This window comes from Balaenoptera borealis (genome assembly GCF_965194805.1).
Source record: "Balaenoptera borealis genome assembly, chromosome: 3".
Taxonomy (NCBI): Eukaryota; Metazoa; Chordata; class Mammalia; order Artiodactyla; family Balaenopteridae; genus Balaenoptera; species Balaenoptera borealis.
The window spans coordinates 89,562,268-89,586,832 of NC_138866.1; the positions used below are offsets into that span (position 1 = coordinate 89,562,268).

At 34.4% G+C, this 24,565-nt stretch overlaps 1 long non-coding RNA gene across 1 annotated transcript in view; it reads left to right on the plus strand.

Moving 5' to 3' along the window:
- The first annotated feature begins 4,996 nt into the window (after nt 1–4,996).
- The window catches only part of LOC309627175, a 175,490-nt gene continuing 155,921 nt past the window's right edge, over nt 4,997–24,565 (plus strand). The window contains exon 1 of the long non-coding RNA XR_014243567.1: nt 4,997–22,572. This is a non-coding gene — a long non-coding RNA (uncharacterized lncRNA). The remainder of the gene's footprint in view (nt 22,573–24,565) is intronic.

Below are 24,565 nucleotides of genomic sequence, written 5' to 3' on the forward strand. Positions count from 1 at the left end.
CCAGGTGGGCCCAATCTAATCACACAGACTCTTAAAAGCAGAGAACTTACTCCAACTGGAATAAGAGAGATATGGCAGAAGGAGAAACTGAAAAGATTCCAAGTGAGAAGGATTCTATGTGCCTTGCTAGTTTTGAGATGTAGGGGTTCACAGGGAAAGACAGGAATCGGGCCTCCAGGAGCTAAAGCTGACACTAACAAGGAAACAGCGATCTACAACTGCACAGAAGAGTGGAAATGGTGACCAACAACCACAAACTCTGCCAATAACCTGAATGAACTTGAAGCAGATTTTTTTTTAAAGCTTCCCAGTAGGAGCTCCACTGGCTGACACCTTGATTTGGACCTTGTGAGCCTCTGACCTACAGAACTGTGAGGTAATCATTTATGTTGCTTAAGCAATTAAGTTTGATATAATTTATTATGGTGGCAATAAAAAACTAAGACAGTATTTCAGAATGAGACTGGAACATGAAGGAATCTTGATTTTCAGAAAGGTTAAAAAAAAATCTCACAAATCTTGTGAAAACATGGAAGATCTAGAGAAAATAAAACTGATAACATCTTTTACATCTATATTTAATTTGTATCAAATTCTGCGACATCAGTTCTGTTAGCTCATCCCTCTCCTTTCTGTTTTCCTAGAGCTTCTCTTTGCTTGTATTAAAATCCTCTCTAGGGATAAATTTTATTCTCAATAAAACTTTGCATATGTGTGCACACTTGGCATTTTAACTTCATTTATATGTAGGAATTTTTTTAAGCCCAAATTCTTATTTTAATTTTCTAGTTATAAGAAAAATAATGGAAAATATAAATATTTTATTTGGAAATCAAATCAAAATCTTTGGAGAGGGCCTCAGGACTTGTGAACCTCCAACCAATGTAGAAGAATCTGTTTCAAGAACTGGCATCAGTGACTGATACTGTCAGATCCCTTCCTTGTTCCCTCACTTATACTCTTCCTCGCTCCTCCTAAAAAAATCATTGTGTCTAGTTAAAATAAAGCTTTCCCGTCTTTTAGGAGAGCTTTTACAAACGATTGTTGCTGCTCTTCATCAAAATTTTCTCCTGATGTACAATGTTTTTTCTTACCTCTGAAGGATATTTTTTCATGCTGGACAGAAATGAAAGATAGAAACCAAACCACATGCAATCTTGCTCCCTATAGTCAGCAAGGTGGTAACTTTCCACCATTACTTGAGACCATAATGTTTTGGGTTTTTAAAAATTGCAATCTGATCTCAAAACCTCTCAATAAATGAGAAATATGAATCTAACTGAAGAAGAAACTTTTTCTTGAGCCATTATGCAAGAAACACTAACTGAAATAAGAAATCTTAAAGTTCTTTAATGGAGAAACATTTTCTTGTTGAAACATTAAATGATGGTTTATTCACTCCATGATTACAACAAGCCCCAAAGAACAAGTTTGCTATTTATTGTATTTTTAAAAAGAATAACAATTGTAGAAGGACACCTCAATTTATTGGCTTTAATTAAATGTGTTTGTTCAAAACTGATGTAATTTAAATACAATCCATAGAAAAGATTTATGGCATAGTTAGTACTGACTTACCTGTCTACATAAGAATATTCATATTCTATTGCAAGTAAGCCTGAATAACATAGAGAACAATATAAAACTTCTGATAATGTTATGTTTTTTATTTTAAAGCAAACATTTTAACACATTTGTCCTGCAAATCTTTAGTTCTTAATTCAAATATTATTCATTACTTTCTGTTAGTAATTCTTTTTCAGATACTGTGGTTTTATTTTTTAAACAAATTTAAATAATGATGGACAGTAAATTTTTCTTACTATTTATGAGGCTGGGTTTCTACATTGGGTATCTGAGAATCAGTGACAAATTTTCATATTTTTTGATATTAATTACAGTTATTTGATATATGTCTTGTTCATTAAAATTTCAAACAAATGCTTATGTGATTTCAAAATAATTTAAGAACTGAGGCTTACATTTTGTTCCACAAATATTAGGACATGGTTTGCTCAAGTTCATTTAAGATGAAGTTCCTGATGTTTTTGTTATTTTATGTAAATAACTTTTTATAGCCTAATGAGTGAGAATAAGTTTAGGAAGTAAAATAAATTTTTCTTTTTTTCCCTTGTTTCTCTTTCCAACAACTAAAAACTACATTGAGATTTTAGAAACAGCAATATGAATTCCTAAAATTGTGCATCATCATAATAATTTACCTGAATATTGGGGTTTAGATCAGGAGTTAGAGTGGGTTTAATAATCCTATTGATTATTTCCCTCCTCCTATTATTAGTAACAAACTAACTCCTTCCTTTTGCCATGTTTGAAGTATTAAACTGTTTTTAAATATAACTGAGCCAACTCCAAATGGAGAAACTCTATCATTGAGGTCTGTGTTACACTTTATGATCACAACAATAAAAGACACATGCAGAAGCATTTCAAAAAGATTTTTTTCAGTTCTATATGATAGAACTGAATAATACACTGTAGGTACCATATTGTATCAAGTTGAGGAATAGGAAGCAAAAGAGCAGAATAGAAAAATGATATTTATTAAGTGCATGCTATGGACTAAGCATGCGATAGATTTTCTGTACATGATATTTATTCACACAAGAACCTTATAAATTGAAAATCATCCTCATTTTACAGACAAGAAAATTGAGACTTAGACAAGTAAAGTAACTCATCTAAGGTCACATTAAGTGGAATTTCTCTCCTTATTTTTCTAATACCAATGCCCATTATCTGGCTCTCTGGAAGGGGAACAAACAGGAGAGGACAAAGAGCAAATAAAGTAGTGAAGCAAGGAATCTCTAAATTCTGGAATGCAGTCAGGGTCATATAGGCATCTTTCTGGAACTATCACCATGAAAATGTAGTCCTCTGCCAATATCTCTTACCATTTCTTTGTAGTAAGCTACAGAGAAATATAGAAGGGCAAGGTCTCATCTGTTTATTAAATGCTCCTAAGTGGATATAAGTGTAAAACTTCTAGGTCTTGTGCAGGACCTATCTAGGGTAGGGCAGTGAGGCCCCTGCCTCAAGTACCAAAAAAACTCAGTAATCAAGGTAAATAATATTCCAATGCAATATTTTATTAAATCAAAGTTAATTTTAAAAAATCCATGATGAGCAATGTAGCAACATTTGAAAATAAAGACAGAATCAATATTACTGATTTTTCCTTTTGCTTCAGGCTCCCACATGGCTTGGCAAGGTATTGTTACCAATCCTGTCAGACAACTGAGAATATCTGCTATAGATAATAGGTAAAAATGTTAAGTCAAAGATTATGTGCATTATAAATTCAGATAATTACCATGTTTAACGACTCTAACTGTACCTTTCTACGTTTTAACAGATTTGAAATTAGAATGTCTCCCAGAGGATCCTATATCACATTTGCTGATGGTAAGACAGCAGTCCTTCTATAGTTGTCACTGCTTATGCAGGTAAATGTGGTTGTAACTCTTGGTGGCTTGACTAGACTAGACAAACAAAACCTGCTTAATTTTCTGATAAGCTATGTTATCAGAATATTCTTAGGAGTTTCCTATGAATGACCCCCAAAATTATATGATGCCTAAATGGTCATTCAAGCTACAAACATACATAAAAGACCTGAGAGAACACAGCCCAAAAAAACCTAGCCAACCAAAGAATGAACCAAAATAAAGAACTAGGAAGTAGAGACACTTTATAAAATGATGAGGTAAACAGTAAATTCTACAAAATACAGAACCAAGATTAAACGACTAAAAACATTTATTCAGAACATAAGTTATAAAATCTGGCAAAATAAAAATAATGCAATCCACAAAACTCCATAGGTTGCATAAAGAAAGTAAAAAAAGAAAAAAAGCTCAAAGAATGCTAACTAAACAATCCCTTATAATGATATGTAGATTGATACTATCTAAAAGTAAAATCTGAAGGTAAAAGAGAAACTACCAGGACTTCTACCACCAGTAATAAGACTCAATTGATATCAACTCTCTCAGGAGAGCAAAAGAAAATTTTCCTCAAGACATTAAGTGTTAATATAACAGTGAAGGATTATAAAAGCAAGATCCAAGAGAATGTGAGTTTGGCATTGAGAACTCCCTTTCTGCTTAAGATTTCTGCTAATTCTAGGAAGTCATAAAATAGATTGTGAAACTGATGAGTATTTCTCACAGCCAAATATGTATATTTTTGTGTGTTTGTAGCATGGGGTAAAAAATTTGAGTAAAGGGCCCTCTAAGTTTTGAGTTGGGGCCAAGAACTACATTCCAGAAAGACCAGCCTACACAGGTACACAAGATTAGTGTCTAGATCATGTGTACATTTGTAGTTGCATTAAAATAACACTGAAATGCTACTTCCCTTAGCTTCCTGCAGAGTAAATTTAATTCCTCTCTAAGGAAAGTTAACATTTTTCTAGACCTCAAATTATTTTCAAATATATAACACCTAGTACTCAAAACAAATACAAATAAATAGGCACATGTGGAGATATGACAGAAAAGAAATCACCAGGAGGAAAAAAGACATACAAGAGAAAAAAAATCAATAGAGAATAAGTTTCTCCTTGAAAATTAGGTAAATATCCTTTATAATTCATGAATAATAATGTATTTAAATTATTTCAGAAAGAGAGAGAGAGATAGAAAGATAGACAGGGACACAAAGAGAAAGAACACAATTTACCAATAAATTAAAGAGAGAACATTATACAGGTTCTATAGAAAGCAAAAAATTTACAAAAGATATTCTACTGGTCTCAGTGCAATAACGCAATAAAAAGAAGTGACATTTATAAAGATTGCAAAGAAAATATAAATATTATTTCTAAGAGGACCATGTACTCTTAGAAAGTACAAAGAAGATTCAAAATTACCTACAAACAATTAGAATTAAAAAGTAAATTTAATAAGGTAGCTGAAATTATGACAAATGCACAAAAAGTAAAAACCGTTTACCTATACACTAGCAACTGGAAAATGAAATTTTTAAAATGTCATTTAAAAAAGCAACAAAATTATATGCTTATATATGACATCAACAAAAGATGTGTAAGACCTCTACACTGAAAACTATGAAAGAGTAATGAAAAAATTAATCAGCTCCACAAAAAGAATAGGCCATACTCAAGGATTAGAAGGCTGAGTAATGTTAAAAGGCCTATTCCTCCAACATTCAATACTCTTATCACAGATATAGATATGGATATGGATTTAACTGTAGATCAAAGGTACAACAAATTTAGGAACAAAGGAGAAAGAACAACATGTTATGTATGATAAGTTGTGTGTTTTTTGCTTGCAAAGTAGAAATAATGCACCAAAATGGGATAAGAAAGGAGAAGAAATAAGCCCATCCTTAAACTGTGTACCAACTGTCTTGACTCACCCTGGTATTGGCCCTGATATACCCAATAAACATAAGAAGCTATTCACTATTCATTAGGGAAATTCAATTTAAACTATAAAGAGATACCACGGTACACATACCATAGTCTCTAGTATTAACAATACTAACAACAGTAACTATTAATGAAGATACAGAACAATGATAATTCTCAAACATTGTTGGGGAAAAAAATAAATGTGTGAGTTACCCACTTGCACATTTATACTATAAGACATGTGCAAGGATATTCAGGTATTCACAGCAGCATTATTTGCTTTAAAAAAAAAAAGGTAGAATAAATTTTAAAACTTTATATTGAATACTATACAAAAATGAAAATCAACAAATTAGAACAGCATGTAACAACACTGACCCCCCCCCCAAAAAAAGGACTGTGTGCTAGTTTACTGTGGTTGTTCTAAAACATTACCACAAACTTAGTGACTTAAAATACAGAAATTTATTCTCTTATAGTTCAAGAGGCTCAAGTCCAATGTCAGTTTCCCTAGCCCAATTTCACAGAGCTCCAGTCTCTTTGGAGGCTCTAGAAGATAATTTGCTCATTGACTCTTCCAGCCTATTAAGTTACATTCCTGGACTCATGGCACTATATTCCATTTTCAAAACCAGCGGCGTCACATCTTCAAATCTCTTTGCTTCCACTGTCACATTGCCTTCTGTGTTCTCTTTTATAAAGAAGCTTGTGATGACATTTTGAACCCACCCAGACAACCCAGGACAATCTCCTCATCTCAAAATCCTTAACTAATTACATCTGCAAAGACCCTTTTTTCAAATAAGGTAAAATTTAAAGGGATTAATATGTGGACATATCTTTGGGGGCCACTGTCAGCCTACCACAGAGTAGATATATAAATTTCACAACACCAAGAAAAAAATACTCCAAATAGTGGGTATCTTTGAAAATGAAGGAAGAGGTAGTGATCTATTTTGCAGAAAATGTTTCTAGTAGTTACTGAAGTATTTGTTTTGTGATAATTCCTTTAACAGTGTAGATTTTGCACTTTTATGTTTTGGCCCCATGTGGGGTGTGGGTGTGTGTATGTGTGTGTGTGTGTGTATATACAGTTGTCCAATGAACTCATCATGAATTATGTACATGTGTGTGATCTCCCTAAATCTTCTTCGCCTTCTTCATCCTCCATCAAAACACACATGATACACACAAACACAATTAGTACTTTGAGAATTGAGGTCATAGTTTATATATACTTTAACACCAGAGTGTAGCACACACAGTATCTCACACTACACAGTCACTCCCAAGATGCATATTATGAATGAATTAGTGATTAGATTCTATCTTAAACCCATAACCATCAACTTGGACCCCACTGAAGCTGTGCCATTTTCAGTTATGCAGAAGCATTGCAACCAAAACTAGAGCTTGGGTAGTAGGCAAGTAATCTCTTCCCTGCTCCCCATACAAAAAGACAAAGTCAATGCAGTCTATAGCTGCCATATCCAGAGGTCACAACATCGCCACTATAAGAGCTCTCACTGCTATAGTTTTCCATAAGTGATGTCAACTGAAACCGAGGAGAGGCAAAAAGATTATCAAGCAAATCAAATATGAATCTGACCACATTCTCTCTTTCAAGATTTTGCACTTGAGAATATCATAAAGGAAAGCAATTCAGAGGTAATCATATGCTTATTGTGCAAATCAATAACATGCTGGTCTAATGCTTGACTTCATGAGATTAGTGCTATATAAATGTACACAAAAGAAAACAATCAGGAGTCAAAATTCTCTTATCAGAGAAAGTGCTTAAGTTTGTATATTCACAAAACTCCTAAGAGTACTGATTAACCCAATATGCATTCGAAGCAGCTACAGCCACAATGTTTAACCTGTGTGAGAAAGAACATAAACCCAGTGAACTCAAATTTAATATCCCTAATTGTCCCAATGTAAGTAGCAGTCAGTGAAAAGAGCACGCAGCCCTTTCCTTAAAAAAATGAAAAAGAAAAAAATAAAAAAACACACAGTAAAGGCGAGAATTTCTAAAATGCAATACAAAAATCATTAAATGATAGCACCAAATGATTGCTTTTCACATCTCAAGTTCAGATCATCTTCTCATAAAATCAAGTCCCCCTAAAATTGAGTTCCTCTGCTGAGCTTATGATTAACCCCTCTATCCAAAAATTTTTCTCTTCCTTGTCCAGAACCTGTTCCCCTCAAGATTGAGGAGTATCAAAGAAAAGGAGGGATTGAAACAATAAAAGACCCTGTGACCCTGTCCTTTGAAGTAAAAGCCTTTTGCTTTAGTCTCCCAGGCCTCCCCTGAGTCTCGAAAAGCTGGCTCAAGAGTTTAAAATTTAGACTATAAACCAGCCACAGAGCAGAGTCACTGAACTCCCAGTTCCCTGAAAGATAGAGATAAAGGACTGATACACATTCCTAAGTTGTTTTTACATGAAGCAGACCCCCACCAGATGAAAACTGCTGACTGCAAGCACATAGAGCAAAGACCAGTTGAAACCAGAAGGTTGATGATGCTTGAAACTTCACTTTGATGCCAACAAATCACACATTATTGGCTAAATTGAGCATGAGCTGATCACACACCCTGCAGCGCCCCTCACACTGACTTTAAAAACCCTTCCCTGAAATCCATTAGGGTGTTGGGTCTTTTGTACATGAGCTGCCCATTCTCTTTGCTTCACACCCTGCAATAAATGCTGTACTTTCCTTCACCACAACCTGGTGTCAATAGGTTGGTTTTACTGCCAGTGGGCAAGCAGACCCAAGTCCAGGTGTGGTAACACTTATTTGCTGTATTTTTTTAAATTTCTATATATATTCATGTAATTCTTATTTAGAAATACTAAGCTCTAAAAATATTTTCCTCAATTAAATTCCTTAGAACCAGAAATGTAAAAATAATTCTAAGATATAAATATTCTTATAGATTCATAACTAAATCCTTATATTCCTTACTGAATTAAAATGTACCTTTTATGTGTGTTCCAACTAAAATAAAATAAAATGGAAGAAAATGAATATTTTAAGAAATGTCAGTTTTCAGCACTTATTTCTCCTCTGCACCTAGTAAAATACTAAATAACTAGTTCACCTTTGCATAAATAACTGCTCAACACTCTCCAAGAACAACTGTTTCATTCTGACAAATAGGCAAATGATACAGATATGTCATCCTTGCCTCCAGTATACAGCAAAGAGTACGAGATCAAATTGACAGACAGTGAGAAGAAAGATGATTTGTTCTCAAAGACAGACATGTAAGGTCAAGGTATGAATTTTAGATAGGGGAACAGTTTCTCTTGTGAAAAGAGAAACAACTTGGTGATATGTAATGCATTTGCAATGTCAGAAAAAATAAAGTATTATGTTTCAACTTCAAAATATCGAATATGCTACTATAGCTAACCCAAGGATGTTAGTTTTAGGGAGAACAAAGGGACAAAGAGCCAGACTTCGCTGCGCTGCTTCCTGATGCTTCCTCTGAGTCTTAATCAAACTAAAGATTCATTATACTTGGGGAATCACTGCTAGAACTTTAATCTGCTTTGTTGTTGCCTTTCATCTGCTTTTTTGCTGCCTCAGAACTGGATTGATTTATTGATTTTGATTTTGATGTGTAAGAATTTCAAGAAAGATCTTTTAGTGCCAGACCAAGGTACCCAATTAATAAGGTGTTAGAAATATTTTGAAGATGCTGCCTTTCTACTGAGTTACTAAAGCATTTAATTGGCCCCTAAAATAGTAAGTTTGATTTAGAGGCCTGATGCCAGGTTACAGAGTGCTGGCTGGCTTAGATCTGTCCCTTTCAAGCTTAATGAAACAGTCTTTGTTCAGCTTCCAAACACACCTTACGGTTAATACTTGATAGAGCACAATATTTTCACCCAGAAAGGGAAGTTCAATACATTTACTCATAACTCCTAACTGAACAGCCAATTTAGAGTTAAAATTCAGTCTATATGTCTCTATTAATTTATATGTTTGGGGAAGTTTTAGGTTCACTAGATTCTGTACTCTGAAGCACTTGTATAAAATGTGCTGCCAGAACATGTGTGACTGATTTGGTTTCATTGCTGATACTCACAAAATCTTGATTTCCCTTGACTTCCCACTCAGCCAGCTAGTAGAGAAAGGTAATAGTGAAAATAACATAGTACTTTTCTCTGAGGAGCTCGGAGTATTTTCTAAATATATCTTCATTAATCCTCACAAAATTCCTGTGAAGTTAACCAGCACAGAGATTATTCTATTTTACAATAGGGATCAAAATCTTGCATATATACGTTACTTATCCAGAATTTCGGAGGCTATCAATGTACAAATCAGGATGAGAATTAGGTTTCTTATATCTCAGATAACCATATAATTTACTGTCCAAACTAGGGCACTGTGAAAGTGAAAGGGGCAATATTAATAATTATGTCAGGACAATAGTCATAAACTGGGACATACAGCCACTCTACCTATAATCAACTGAATGGAAAAGTGACAGAGCCACAATGCCTAGTGGAAAGTCAATAGTTTAAAACATAAATATAGAACTTACTGGTATGGAGAAAATGTATAAGAACATAAGCAGTAAGTCAAAGGACTTATTTCACTATTCCATTACTATAAAACTACTAGTAGTTTGTTGCATTTACTTTTAGTCTTGTTCTATAAAATTTTTAGAAAAGAGTTGAAATTATACATTATATGTAAGTTACTCTTCAGAATTTTCAATTTGACACATCAAAAATATTTTTCCAATTTACTAAAAAATGTTTCACAAACTTTTAAAAATTACCACATTATGTGCCAGGATATGCAAACACCATAAAAAGCATAACTATATCCAATTATTACTTATAACTTTTTAGATATATGAATAGTGCTATGATGAGAACTTTAACGTACATTTTTAAATATATCTCTAATAATTTCATTAGGATGTATTTCTTCAATTCCCTCCAACTATATTGTGAAACTCCATTTATCATTCTTTCTAATTCCTTATGCTTTAAGTTTACATTTTTGGGAGATTTATTCTTTAATTTTATTGGGAGTTGTTCAGGTGTTTGAAGGGAAATATCAGGTTTTGTGTCATTGTTATAAAAAATTCTATGATTAGTTTTATCAATTATTCATTTTTAGTTTTTTCAGTTTTATATTATATCAAAGTGTTTTTAAATAATATCATCTTTATTTTACTTTTCATAAAGTCATAGAGATTGTTTCACATTCTACTTTGGACTTCTTGGTATGAATAATTTCGTTCAGTTTTGATTTTCTTCTTCACTCATGGCAGGTGTTTAATGCTATAAACAAAACTGTGTGTAGAGCTATGGTCTCATCACCCAATTCCTGATACACAGTGTTGGAAATTTCCTAAATTAAATTAGTTATGCTCTTTCTTTTAGCTTCCCCTTTGAAAGTCTCATTTTTCCAACAGTCTTATTTAGTGTTCTCACTTTTCTGATTCTCTAGATTACCAATAACTTAAAAATTTTTATCTCTGAATTTGTTGATATTCTGCATTATTATTTTAGTTCTTAATCTTGATAGAGGATTTTAGGGTTTTTTTAATGTAAATTTTGTATTCTAATTTCCAGTTTGGGAGTATTTTGTTATAAAGGATGAATAACGTATAGTTTCGATTTTGCTTTCTATATAATTGCTTTGTTAAATTTTAGAGGATCATATTTATTGATACATCTATGGTGAAGAAGGAGATCAGTAGAGTAAATTATGTCAACAAGCAGCATCAATTTAGGTTTATTTTCCCTGAACATTTTCTCAGCAACTCAGTAATCTGTGGGAATAATTATTTTCATGCCAGCAGTAAATTGGTCTAGCTATATCATTAATCTAGCCTTGGAAACTATGACCACTGAGCCGGATAAAGACATGAGATGAAAAATCCATTTGTATGTCATTTTTTTCCTCCTTAAGGCCTCCCAGCTTTATTTTTTTTATTAGTTATCTATTTTTTACATGTTAGTGTATACATGTCAATCCCAATCTCCTAATTCATCCCACCACCACCACCACCCACCCTGCTTTCCCTCCTTGGTGTCCATACGTTTGTTCTCTGAATATCTAGAAAAGTTATGACTTCAGCAGATACGAAGAATATGAAAAGTACTCTGACAAGAATCATACAATAAATAGATTTTTAATCCAACCTAGTCCTTAAACAATCTGGGTAGGGAGATTAATTAAAATCAGAATGGATATAAGGTAATGTGAAGACATTGGTAAGGGGAATCTAATGAACATGAGTCGCACACCTACTTCATCCTTATTCAAAGTTCATGGACTTGGAATCTCTACTTATTAGCATAACTCTATAAAAAGTTCAGATTTGTTCACCATAGTTCCAGAAATCAATATCCAACTGAAATGTCCGTTAACGAAACAGCCTGAGATTGTAGCTACAATTCACTTGAGCTGAAAACCCCATTTGCTTAAGAGAGTATAATGGTTTTCATGGTATCTTTTTTTTTTTTTTTTACCCTGGGAAAACTTTTTTTTAAAAGTAGAGAAATGAAATAGATCAAAACTATAATATTCATATTTTAAAGATGTTATACATATAAATAATTGATGTTGGTATTTAAATATTTGCAGGTTAGCACTTTAAATTCAAACTTTAAATGTGTAACTGAGCGATTATTTTAAGCTTTATTATTTTTTCTTTTTTACATCTTTATTGGATTATAATTGCTTTACAATGTTGTGTTAGTTCTGCTGTACAACAAAGTGAACCAGCTATATGTATACATATGTCTGCATATCCCCTCCCTCTTGAGCCTCCTTCCCACCCTCTCCATCCCACCCCTCTAGGTCATCACAAAGCACCAAGCTGACCTCCCTGTGCTATACAACAGCTTCCCAGGAGCTATCTATTTTACACATGGTAGTGTATACATGTCAATGCTACTCTCTCAATTCGTCCCAGCCTCCCCTTCCCCCACTGTGTCCACAAGTCCGTTCTCTACGTCTGCATCTCTATTCCTGCCCTGACACTAGGTTCATCAGTACCATTTTTCTAGATTCCATATATATGTGTTAATATACGGTATTTGTTTTTCTCTTTCTGACTTATTTCACTCTGTATGACAGACTCTAGGTCCATCCATATCACTACAAATCACTCGATTTTGTTCCTTTTATGGCGGAGTAATACTCCATTGTATTGCTTTTTGAGTTGAAAACTATAAGAAGTTTTACTAAGTTGGCAATAGTGCTTTAACATTTAAGACAGCTTAAGAGTCACCATTTTATTAGTTTGATTTACTAGCTTTATAAGGACTGTTTACTCTGGAAGGGTTTGTTTGTTAGTCAGATAATTAAAGTGTTCACAAAGATAAATGAACATATCAAATTTATAAATGCACTTTAAAATTTTTAAGGGAGTCTTAATTAAGTTGTAAATGGAACCAAACATTAATCAAAGTCCCCCTTTAAAATTATTTTTAAATGTATTAGATTTATAAATAGAATAAAGACTTCCAGTTTAAAATATAAAAGTTTTAAGTGTTTAAAATTTTTTAATATGCTGCATGTTAACTTAAAATATTGTACTTACTATCAATATTCCTTTATATATTCAAAACTCACAATGAAAAACACCCCAACATGCTCACTGACAGCTACCATAAAACTCTGTTAGCTATAGGTCCTGTATGGATTTAGATCTCCATGATCTGAAGATCATGCATCAATTCTTTCTTCTTGTTGTTATTTTATTTTTAATTTTAAAATGTCATACATCACACAGGTTAAAGAGTCAAATAGTTCTTCAAAGCTTCTTATGGCAATACCCCATCCCTTGCATCCCATTTCCCCCTCCTCAGAAGATACTACTTTCAACTACTTTAGCATTGCTTTTGGATTTTGCTTCTATATCTCTAAATAATAGTCTAATACTGAAACTTCATTATTGTTCATCATTAAGTATTTTCTATTGATGTACCACTATGACAGCTAAAGATTTAACTCTTCTTCCCATCCTCCAAATATAATTATATCTTAACCTTGTTTGGTCAATAGTTAGTGTTCATATTATTATGACTAGGTTAATGCTACTCACAACTGATCCATTTAAGTAAAAATGACTGCATTTCTTTCCAATATTTTCTTTCCTTGAGTTGATAATTTTCTTATTTTTGTTTTGTTTAGTTTTCTATATATGTATCAAAAAAAGCTCCAATCTCAATTCCAATTATCTAATGAGCCTATCAATACATTCATAAACAGTAGGCATTTTGTCAGTTTTATCTTTTTGAAGAATTTTTTTTTCTTTAGTTCTGATACACACAGATTATCATTTAAATATGCTCTACTTCTTTAACAACCTGGAGATTCCTTACACACTGTGCCCTTCTCTTTCCTCATTTACTGTTCAATTTAGTAAAGCATTCTTCAGTAACTTTCTGAGATACTAAGCATTGGAAGCATCATTTTGGAAATTTGAATGTTGAAAATGCTTTTTATGATTTTCTCATATCTGATTAATAGTTTGGCCAAGCATATTATTCTATATTGGAAATAATTTTCTCTTACAATTTATCAGATTTTACTTCATTGATTTCTAGTGACCTATTTTTGTTTTTCCTTTCAAAACACTGGGATTATCTTCTGTTTTTTCTCAGTGAGCTGATTTTTTTCATTATTTTTCTTGGTGTTGGTAGGTCTATTTTCATCCACTGTATAAATTCAATTTGGAAACTTCAAATTGAACTTTAATTCTTACCCATTTTAAAAAATTATTTAATTTATGTATAATACACTCCATTGTATTGTTTGCTCTTTCATTATAGAATTATTTCACTCTGTACTTTAGTTGTTGGCCCTATTGGACTGATCCTTCACTTCACTAAACCGTTCTCTCCAAATGTTCATCTCTTTCATTTTTATTCACTTTTTCAGGAAATTCAGTCAATTTCATCTTCCAAACCTACTATTAAGTTACATTATTGCAACAATTTTTTTTAATTTTCAATAATTCTATTATGTTTTTAGTAATTCATTTTATGTCACATCTTGTTCTTATTGTGTGGGTGTATTATCTCTGAAGATATTAATGGTAAGCCTCTTTCCTCCCTGTATAAACTCTGTGTACTTCTAGCTATTTTATTTAGTTTTGTCTCATGTTTTATCTTACTGGTTATCCCCAGATTCTCATAGTTGTTGGTTAGCTGTTTATGTTCAAGAGCTGTACATGAATGTTGATAGTAATCTCTAAGTTCATGAGTAGTACTTTTCAACTGTGGCTTCTCTACAGGTTAATCTAGGTGGACTATTTCCTTGTGAAAGCCCCTCATAATATATCCTTTAGTCTATTTCACTGGACTGACAATTTTCTTCAAAGTAGATTCTTTCAGTTTCCTTCTCTGAGGGTGTAAGACGAATAGGTCTTGATATTGTGAGACAAGAGAGGAGCGAAGATTGGAGATATCTCAGCTTTCAGTAGTTAATGTTTGTTTTAGCCCCTATTTTATGTATGACCAACAAAATTGATATCTCCCATCCCAAGATTCCCTGTTTACCTGTTCAGAGGATAAATCTCTACTTTTCTGCCAGAGGGGCCAAGAGGCATTCACTGGACTTGGTAAACTAAGCATTAAAAACATACTTCTAACCAATTTTCCTGAGTTTCATCTTTACTTTTCTCTATACTTTCAACGGTATCTTATGCCATCAATTCTAGTCAGCTAGTCAGATGTGAACTGTATCTGTTGTAATAAACATGTTAAACAAAAGTTGTTATTTTTCTTTACCTTCGGTCAATGCATATTAGAATTTGAACTACCTGGGGATTCTTTGTCAGAACTATTCTTGTTGAACAATTATACTTAATTGAAATAATTCCTTAAGGGAGATTTTGTTTAAAGCAATTAACAGGAAATTGTGTATAAGAATATTTAATGAAATATGAAATTCAACAAGAATGATTAAGTCACTTCCCAAGTGGCTGTCATTTGTTAAACCCTAGTTTACCTATCTTGCTATTATGACATTTCATTTTGAAGGATGTTTGTATTGTAGATCACTGTTCAAGTCTGGTGCTGACTGCTGTTCTTAGCCATCACAAAACGCTAAATTTGTGTAATTGGAGCTTCCTGCTGTTACCTGGAAATGGTGGGAAAGCTCAGCTTTGTATATTGTTTCCTAAAGTATATTTAATAGCCTTTAGAGAGATCAGATCTCCCCACTGTCAGTGTAGAATTTGGTTCTCTTTGGTCTCTTTGATCCTTAGGCGTCCTATCTTCGAAAATATTGCTGTTTTCTCTTTGATTCTTTAAGCTTTTATCATTTCACTAAACTATTTACCATCAGTTTATAGAGTTTCAGGAGAGAATAATCTATATGTATTTGATATGACATATTTGTTCAGAGTCTGTACCTACTCTTGCCTTATTTTGAAGAACAGAATAAATTGTCATGGTATTGGGCAACTACTCCTTAGAGTTTGTTTAAGCGTTTTTCAGTGTTTATTTTTAATAAAACGGATTTTTATTTTCTTTTTCATAAAGAAAAACTGTTATATCTATATGTCACACTTTACATCTTTTTATCTTGTCTATCTCTTAACTAATTATTGTAATCATAGTCATTTTTACTACTTTTGTCTTTTACATACTAGTTTTGTAAGTGATTAATACACTACTTTTACTATATATTTACTTTACCAGTGAGATTTATTCCTTCATATATTTTCTTGTTACTAACTAGCACCTTTTCTTTTCAGCTTTAAAGACGTCCCTTTCACATTTCTTGTAAGGCTGGTTTAGTGGTTATGAACTCTAGCTTTTGCTTGTCTGGAAAAATCTTTCTCTCTCTGTCAATTCTGAATGATAGTTTTGCCAGGTATTCTTGGTTAAAAGGTTTTTTTCCTTTCAGCACTTTAAACATATTGTGCCAGTGCCTACTGGTTTACAAAGTTTCTGCTGAAAAATCTGCTGTTAGTCTTATGGGGGTTCCCTTGTACATAACAAGTTGTTTTTGTCTTACTGCTTTTAATATTCTTTCCTTGTCTTTAACTTTTACCATTTTAATTTTAGTATGTCTTGGTGTGAGTTTCTCTAAGTTCATTTGATTTGCAACTTTCTGGGTTTACTGAATTCAGATGTCTGTTTCCTTCACAAGATATGGGAAGTTTTCACCCATTATTTCCTCAAATAAGATTTCTGCCCCTTTCTCTTTCTACTCTTTCTCTGGGAAGTTGTTATACGTAAGATTCATAATAACCACAAAGCAAAAGCCTATAGTAAATACACATAAGATAAAGAGAAAGGAATATAAACATACCACTAAAGAAAGTCATTAAACTACAGAGGAAGGGAGCAAAAGAGAGGAACTACTAAAAGAGTCAGAAAACAATTAACAAAATGGCAATAAGTACACACCTATCAATAATTACTTTAAATGTAAATGGACTAAATTCTCCAATCAAAAGATGAAGTGGCTGAATGTATGAAAAAATAAGACCCATCTATATGCTGCCTACAAGAGATTCACTTTAGATGTAAGGACACATAAACTGAAAGTGAAGGGATGGAAAAAGATATTCCATGCAAAAAAAAAGCTGAGGTATCAATATGAAATGGAGCAGCACCCTATAGTCCTTGCCCTCCCTGTCATCAGTCTGTCTTTTGTCTGCGGAAAAACTTTAGCCAAAGAATAAGTTTAATCAGAGAAGTGAGAAAATGCAGAAACAAAGGAAATCAGTCCAACAAGACTAAATAATAATAGTTTAGTCATTAAGCATAGTCAAGGACCTTTAGTCCCTCCTCAAGGGTTATAGATAACATTCTGAGCCATATCCTTGAGCTGTCTTATGATACTGAAACCCCCACCAGGTAAAAGAAGTTAACTACACGATGGCCAGACTGTAGCCATGACATAAGTTGCCACAATTCCAAGAACTGGCCTCAAAGAAATGGAAACAAACTGACCCTGGAACTAAGGACTAACTGTTCTTAAAACAATCAAGATCACACTTATCAGACCCCTGCATGACTAATTTCAAGATGACTGTCAGAGTTGACTGTGCTATTTCTGCACGTAGCTCCCTTCCTTGGTCTATAAAAGCTTTTGCCCACTGACTGTTGGGGGCTTGGGGGGATCAGCCTTTGACCAGGAGTCCGCCCTCCCCAGCAGTTGCCTGCATCTGAAATAAAGCAAACTTTCCTTTCCACCAAACTTGCCTCTTTATTGGCTTTTGAGTGGCAAGCAGCCAGACCCCACTTTCAGTAACATATACTCATATCAGACAAAATAAAGTTTAAAAAAATAATAAAAGACAAAGATGGGTGTTACATAACGATAAAGGGTCGATCCAATAAGAGGATATAACATCTGTAAATATTTATTCACCCAAAGTAGGAGAACTTAAATATATAAAGTAAATATTACCAGATGTAAAGGGAAGAAACAGACAGCAATACAATAATAGTATGGGACTTTAATACTCCATTTAATCAATGGATAGGTCATCCAGATAGAAAATCAATGAGGAAACACTGGCCTTAAACAACATGTTAGACCAGAAGACTTAACAAATGTATATATATAGGACATTCCATCCAAAAGCAACAGAATACACATTCTTCTCAAGTGCACATTGAACATTTTCCAGGATAAATCACATATTAGGTTAAGAAAAAACAAGTTTCAATACACTTAAGAAGACTGAAATCATATCAAGCATCTTTTCCAACCACAACAGTATGAAACTAAAAACTAGTTACATGAGGAAAACTGAAATATTCACAAATATGTGGAGATTAAACTACATGCTACTGAACAACCAATGGGTCAAAGAAAAAATCAAAAAATTCCTTCAGACAAATGAAAATGTAAATATACCAAAATTGGTGGGATGAAGCAAAAGCAGTTCTAAGAAGAAATTCACAGTGACAAATTCCTAACTCAAAAAACAAGAAAAGTCTCAAATAACCTACCTTTATACCTCAAAGAAATAGGAAAAAAAATAAGGAAGCCCAAAATTAGCAGAAGGAAGTAAATAACAAAGATTAGAGCAAAAATAAATGAAATAGAAACTAAAAAGACAATAGAGATCAATGAAACTAAAAGCTGTTTCTTTGAAAAGATAAACAAAATTGGCAAGCCTTTAAAAAGACTCATCAAGAAGAAAAACAAAGGACTCTATATAAATAAATCAGAATTGAAATAAAAGAGAGGATTCAAATAAATAAATCAGAAATGAAATAGCAGATCTTCCAACAGATACCACAGAAATACAGAGGATCATAAGAGACTATCATGAATAATTATACACCAACAAATTGGACAATTTAGGATAAATGGATAGATTCCTAGAAAAAATAGGAAGCTTCCAAGATTGAATCATGATGAAATACAAAATCTGAACAGATGGATTACTAGTAAGGAGACTGAATCAGTAATCAAAAATTTCCCAAAAAACAAAAATACAGGACTGGATGGCTTCACTGGTGAATTCTACCAAACATTCAAAGAATAATTAATACCTATTCTCAAACTGTTCCAAAAAAGAAAAGAGGAGGGAACTCTTCCAAACTCATAAGGCCACCATAACCCTGATACCAAAACAAGACAAGTTTGCTACAAGAAAAGAAAATTACAGGCCAGTGTCCCTAATGAAAATAAATGAAAAACACCCTCAACACAATATTATCAAACTAAATTCAACAATACATTAAAAGGATCATACATCATGACCAACTGGGATTTATTCCAGGAATGCAAGGATGATTCAGTATCTGCAAATCAGTCAATATGATATACCACATGAACAAAATGAAGGATAAAAATCATATGATCTTTTCAATAGATGCAGACAAAACATTTGACAAAATTCAACACCCATGTATAATAAAAACTTTAAACAAAGTGGGTATAGAGGGAACATACCACAACATAATAAACACCATATATGACAAGTCCACAGCTAATATCACACTCAATGGTGAAAGGCTAAAAGCTTTTCCTCTAAGATCAGGAACAAGACAAGGATGCCTACTCTCACCACTTTTATACAAAATAGTGTTGGAAGCCCTAGCCAGAGCAATTCGGCAAGAAAAACTTATAAACAGACATTCACATTGGAAAGTAGGAACTAAAACTGTCACTTTTTACAGATGATATAATATTATATATGGAAAAACCTAAAGACTCTATCAAAAAATTGTTAGAACAAATAAATTCAGTAAAGTTGTAGCATACAAAATCAACACCCAAAAATGTGTCACATGTCTGTACACTAATAATGAATTACCATAAAGAGAAATTTAGAAAACAATCCCATTTACAATTGCATCAAAAAGAGTAAAATTTCTATAAATGAATTTAACCAAGGACATGAAATATGTATATTGACAACTATAAGGCATTAATAAAAGGAATTGAATACAACACAAATAAATGAAAAGATATTCCACACTCATGCATTGGAAGAATCAACGTTGTTAAAATAAACATACTACCCAAAGCAATCTACAGATTCAAAGCAATTCCTATAAAAATTCCAATGTCATTTTTCATATAAATAGAACAAATAATCCTAAAATTGGTATGGGCCACAAGTGACTCAGAATAGCTAAATTAATCTTGAACAAAAGAACAAAACTGGAGGCCTCATGCTCCCTGATTTCAAACTATATTACAAAGGTCTATTAATTAAAAGTATCTATTGGCATAAAAACATAGATCAGAGGAACAGATACACAGACAGGAAATAGACCCATGCATATATTGTCAATTAATTTATAACAAAGGAGCCAAGACTATACAATGGGAAAAGGACAGTCTTTCCAATAAATAGTGTTGGGAAAATGGAATAGCCACAGCAAAAGAATGAAACAAGACCACTATCTTATACCATACACAAAAATTAATTCCAAATGGATTAAAGACATGAATGTAAGACCTTCTGAAATGACAAAACTCCCAGAAGAAAAAATAGGTGGTAAGCTCCTTGACATAGGTCTTGGTGATGATTTTTTGAATCTGACGCCAAAGCAAAAGCAACAAAAGCAAAAATAAACAAGTGGGACTATATCAAACTAAAAAGCTTCTGCATAGCAAAAAAAAAAAAAAAAAAAAATTCAGCAAAATAAAAAGCCAACATACTGAATGGGAGAAAATATTTCTAAATCATATAGTTGATAAGGGGATAATAATTATATAAAGAACCCATAAAACACAATAACAAAAAACAAACAATCCAATTTAAAAAATGAGCAGAGGATCTGAATACACATTTTTCTAAAAAAGACATGCAGATGGCCAACAGGTACATGAAAAGATGCTCAACATTATTAATCATCAGGGAAATGCAAATCAAAACCACAATGTGATAGCACCTCATACCTGTTAGAATGGCTACTACCACAAAGACAAGAAATCAAGCGTTGGCAAGAATGTGGAGAAAAGGTAACCATTGTGCACTGCTGGTGGGAATGTAAATTGGTGCAGTCACTATGGAAAACAGTATGGAGGGTCCTCAAAAAGTTAAAAATAGAACTACCATATGTTCCAGTGATGCCACTTCTGAGTATTTATCCAAAGAAACAAAAACACTAACTCAAAAAGACATACGCGGAGGACCTTCAAGATGGCGGAGGAGTAAGATGTGGAGATCACCTTCCTCCCCACAAATACATCAAAAAATACATCTACATGTGGAACAGCTCCTACAGAACACCTACTGAACACTGAGGGAAGACCTCAGACTTCTGAAAGGCAAGAAACTCCCTACGTACCTGGGTAGGGCAAAAGAAAAAAAAGGAAAAACAGAGACAAAAGAATAAGGATGGGACCTGCACCTCTGGGAGGCAGCTGTGAAGGAGGAAAAGTTTCCACACACTAGGAAGCCCCTTCACTCGTGGAGACAGGGGGTGGGCTGGGGGGAAGCTTTGGAGCCATGGAGGAGAGCGCAGCAACAGGGGTGCACACGGCAAAGCAGAGAGATTCCTGCACAGAGGATCGGTGCCGACCAACACTAACCAGCTTGAGAGTTTTGTCTGCTCAGCCACCGGGGCATGTGGGAGCTGGGAGCTGAGGCTCAGGCTTCAGAGGTCAGATCCCAGGGAGAGGACTGGGGTTGGCTGCATGAAAATAGCCTAAATGCGGCTCATGCGCCACAGCTAACAGGGAGGGAGTCCCAGAAAAAGTCTGGAACTGCCTAAGAGTCAAGAGACCATTGTTTCAGGGTGTGCGAGGACAGAGGAATCCTTCTCTGTCTGCCCACAGAAGGCAGAGCACCGCCTAAATGAGCTCCAGAGACAGGCGTGAGCTGCAGCTATAAGCACAGACACCAGAGATGGGCATGAAATGCTAAGGCTGCTTCTGCAGCCACCAAGAAGCCTGTGTGCAAGCACAGGTCACTATCCATACCTCCCCTCCCAGGAGACTGTGCAGCCCGCCACTGCCAGGGTACTGTGATCAAGGGACAACTTCCCTGGGAGAACACACAGAAAGCCTCAGACTGTTGCAATGTTGCGCCAGCCTCTGCTGCCTCAGGCTCACCCCGCATTCCATACCCCTCCCTCCCCACAGCCTGAGTAAGCCAGAGCCCCATAATCAGCCGCTTCTTTAACCCCCTCCTCTCTGGGCGAAGAACAGACACCAGACGGTGACCTACATGCAGAGGTGGGGGCAAATCCACCTTGAACCCCAAGAGCTGTGCGAACAAAGAAGAGAAAGGGAAATTTTTCCTTGCAGCCTCAGAAGCAGTAGATTAAATCCCCACAAGCAACTTGATGTACACTGCATCTATGGAATACCTGAATAGACAACAAATCATCCAAAAATTGAGGCAGTAGACTTTGGGAGCAACTGTAGACTTGGGGTTTGCTGTCTGTGCCTAATCTGTTTCTGGTTTTATGTTTATCTTAGTTTAGTATTTAGAGCTTATTATCATTGGTAAATTTGTTCACTGATTTGGTTGCTCTCTTCCTTTACGTATATGTATTTTTTTCCTTTTTCCCTTTTTGTGAGTGTGTATGTGTATGCTTCTTTGTGTGATTTTGTCTGTATAGGTTTGCTTTTACCATTTGTCCTAGGCTTCTGTCTCTCCGTTTTTTTTTTTTTAGTATAGTTTATAGTGCTTGTTATCATTGGTGGATTTGTTTATTGGTTTGGTTGCTCTCTTCTTTTGTTTTTTAGTACCTTTTAACTTTTTTATTACATTTTTTTATTTTAATAATTTTTTAATTTTTTATTTTAATAACTATTTATTTTATTTTATTTTATTTTTATTTTTCCTTTCTTTTTTTTCTCTCTTTTCTTCTCAGCCGTGTGGTTGACAGGGTCTTCGTGCTCCAGGCAGGTATCAGGCCTGAGCCTCTGAGGTGGGAGAACCAAGTTCAGGACGTTGATCCACCAGAGACCTCCTGGCCCCACGTAATATCAATCAGCGAGACCTCTCCCAGAGATCTCTGTCTCAACGCTAAGACCCAGCTCCACTCAACGACCAGCAAGCCACATCGCTGGAAACGCCATGCCAAACGACTAGCAAGATAGGAACACAGCCCCACCCATTAGCAGAGAGGCTGCTTAAAATCATAGTAAGTTCACAGACACCCCAAAACACCACCGGACATGGTCCTGCCCACCAGAAAGGCAAGATCCAGCCTCATCCACCAGAACACAGGCAGCAGTCCCCTCCACTGGACGCCTACATAACCCACTGAACCAACCTTACCCACTGGGAGAAGACACCAAAAACAATGGCAACTACAAACCTGCAGCCTGTGAAAAGGAGACCCCAAACACAGGAAGTTAAGCAAAATGAGAAGACAGAGATACACAGCACATGAAGGAGCAAGGTAAAAACCCACCAGAACACGACAATGAAGAGGAAACAAGTACTCTACCTGAAAAAGAATTCAGAGTAATGATAGTAAAGATTATGCAAAATCGTGGAAATAGAATGGAGAAAATACAAGAAACGTTTAACAAGGACCTAGAAGAACTAAAGAGCAAACAATGATGAACAACAGAATAAATGAAATTAAAAACTCTCTAGAAGGAATCAAAGCAGAATAACTGAGGCAGAAGAACAGATAAGTGACCTGGAAGATAAAGTAGTGGAAATAACCATCACAGAGCAGAATAAACAAAAAAGAATGAAAAGAATTGAGGACAGTCTCAGACACCTCTGGGATAACATTAAACGCACCAACATTCAAATTATAGGGGTCCCAGAAGAAGAAGAGAAAAAGAGAGGGACTAAGAAATAGTTGAAGAGATTATAGTTGAAAACTTCCCTAATATGGGAAAGGAAATAGTCGACCAAGTCCAGGAAGCACAGAGTCCCATACAGGATAAATCCAAAGAGAAACACTCCATGACACATATTAATCAAACTATCAAAAATCAAATACAAAGAAAAAATATTAAAAGAAGCAAGGGAAAAACAACAAATAAAATACAAGGGACTCCCCATAAGGTTAACAGCTGATCTTTCAGCAGAAACACTGTAAGCCAGAAGGGTGTGGCAGGACATATTTAAAGTGATGAAAGGGAAAAACCTACAACCAATATTACTCTACCAAGCAAGGATCTCATTCAGATTCGACAGAGAAATTAAACCCTTTACAGACAAGCAAAAGCTAAGAGAATTCAGCACCACCAAACCAGCTTTACAACAAATGCTAAAGGAACTTCTCTAGGCAGGAAACACAAGAGAAGGAAAAGACCTACAATAACAAACCCAAAACAATTAAGAAAATGGTAATAGGGACATACATATCAATAATTCCCTTAAATGTAAATGGATTAAATGTTCCAACCAAAAGACAAAGACTGGCTGAATGGATACAAAAACAAGACCCTTATATATGCTGTCTACAAGAGACCCACTTCAGACTTAGGGAGACATACAGACTGAAAGTGAGGGGATGGAAAAAGATATTCCATGCAAATGGAAATCAAAGGAAGCTAGAGTAGCAATTCTCATATCAGACAAAATAGACTTTAAAATAAAGTCTATTACAGGAGACAAAGAAGGACACTACATAATGATCAAGGGATCAATCCAAGAAGAAGATATAACAATTGTAAATATTTATGCACCCAACATAGGAGCACCTCAATACATAAGGCAAATGCTAACAGCCGTAAAAGGGGAAAAAGACAGTAACACAATAATAGTAG